Here is a 1,808-nt window from a genome sequence, read left to right as displayed (position 1 = left end):
CACCACCCCTCCACCCCTCGTCTCTTCAGCTGCCGCGCGATATTTTTTCCAGCTCTGGAGCCTCGACCGCGCAGCTCGATCGATTCGCATTGATTGTCCCTGACGAGCTGCTCCACTTTCCAGCCAATGTCAGCCAGTCTGCGATCGGGAAGGAGAGAAATGAAGGAAAATCTCTGCCGCCCTGGCGGTGTCATTTCCACACACTTGGGTTGGCCGCCTGCCAGCAGACAGGACGGAGGGAAGAAATGGAGTGGATTTCGGGAGCGTTAGGAGAGGAGGAAGAGCCGCGGCTCAGGCTGACTTTTTGTTACCTTTTGTCATCATCATCACTGAGGAAGGACATTCATTCACTTGGATTTACACTAAAGGCGTCTCCTTGACACACAAGGGCAGGCTTCTTGTTTTACGCACACTCATCCATGTTGTTATATGTGGCTCCAGGAACTAATTTGGGATTTGGATAACCTGTACAGCCGCTGTAACGTCAGAGCGATCCCCACAATTAAAGTAAGGCAGTAACAACACAGCCTGGGAACATTATTTCCCTCTTGTCAACCGGGACTTTTATTTTGAAACGGCAGCGCTTTATTTTTTTTCCCCCTCTCTCTCTCTCTTTTTCTCCCTCCCTCTCTCTCTCTCCCCCAGCTGTCCTGAGCTCAACCTCGGAAAGCGCGCGGCTCGGGGGAAGTCCACTTCGGTTTTTCCGTGGAGCTCCAAAAATCTATGAAATGTGTTTGCATGTTCCTCTCCGCGAGCGGGGATGTAGAGGTGGGATCGCACAGGACCGAGAGAGCTCGGGGAACCCACGCGTTCAGCCTCGGAGAAAGTGCGCCCCTGCGCCGGAGAACAACTGACACCAGACGCGCCCGGCACCTTTCGGCGCCTGTCGCCAGCGCACGGGCACCGAGCGGGATTGTGCCCCCGGAAAAGAAGCTTTTTCCCTGCCTCTGGCTTGTTTTTGTCACCCCGCTCGGCTCGGCAAAAGAAAAGGCAGGCTGAGAGGGACAGAGAGGAGAGGAGAGAGAGAGAGAGAGAAAGAGAGAGAGACGGACGGACCGCTCGGACTGTGGGAGCCCTCCCCTCTGCTCGGATCTGCTTTGGTAGGTGCGAATAAAAACAGGCCCATGTTTGCAAATATGCAGATAGATGGAAGGGGAGGGAGGTGAGGAGGGGGTGGGGGGTTAGATGGACTGTGTGTGCGCGCGCGTGTGTGTGTGTGCGTGTTGGGAGGGGGGAGATGTGGGTGGTGGTGGTGGTGGGGTGATCATACTTTGTTGAAGTCTGTTGAAAGTTGGGGATGTCACCTTTTGTATGGGATGAAGTTGAAGCAGAGGGTGCGTCTGGCTCTCCCGAATCGGTCAGTGCTCTCCTCGTCCAGACATGAAACAACAACAAAAAAAGAGCGGCTCCGAATCGGATCTCTGACAAGACGAGAAAAAAAAGAGGAAATTGCACATCACTGTGCTGCTCGGGATTGAATTCGCTCATTCGCACCACCGGGACACGAAGTCCGATCGTTTCTTTCCGAGCAGCTGTTACTCAAAGTTAAACGCGACCGGAACTGATTCGGGGGAAAAAAACGCACGAGCGCTCGCGTTGAAGTCGCCCTTTTACGTTTTCGTCTTTTAAAAAGAGACAAAAAACAACTTATTTCTGCGCTTTAACACTCGCGCGTAAAAACCTAAACGAAATAAGGAAAAACGTGGTTTTATTTTCGTCCTTCTTTTCTTTCTTTTTTTTTTCCCTGTTCAGCTGGGGAGCGTTTGAAAGTTGCCAGGTAGCTTTTTGACCCGTGAATTTACAGCCCC

General features: G+C 52.5%; 1 protein-coding gene across 6 annotated transcripts in view; it reads left to right on the top strand.

The window, feature by feature from the left end:
• Positions 1-35: 35 nt before the first annotated feature.
• The window catches only part of cxxc5a (CXXC finger protein 5a), a 26,195-nt gene continuing 24,422 nt past the window's right edge, over positions 36-1,808 (top strand). Inside the window, exons 1-2 of one of the 6 annotated variants that reach the window (XM_017417932.3) lie at positions 38-507; positions 646-1,100. The gene's annotated coding sequence lies outside the window, so the exon portion shown is untranslated. Of the gene's footprint in view, positions 1,105-1,808 lie in introns of all 6 variants that reach the window. The other 5 variants (XM_037979167.1, XM_037979168.1, XM_037979165.1 and 2 more) reach the window with 5 other exon arrangements.

The sequence above is a fragment of the Kryptolebias marmoratus genome, linkage group LG13 (genome assembly GCF_001649575.2).
Source record: "Kryptolebias marmoratus isolate JLee-2015 linkage group LG13, ASM164957v2, whole genome shotgun sequence".
Classification (NCBI taxonomy): Eukaryota; Metazoa; Chordata; class Actinopteri; order Cyprinodontiformes; family Rivulidae; genus Kryptolebias; species Kryptolebias marmoratus.
This window is presented reverse-complemented; position numbering and strand designations above follow the sequence as displayed.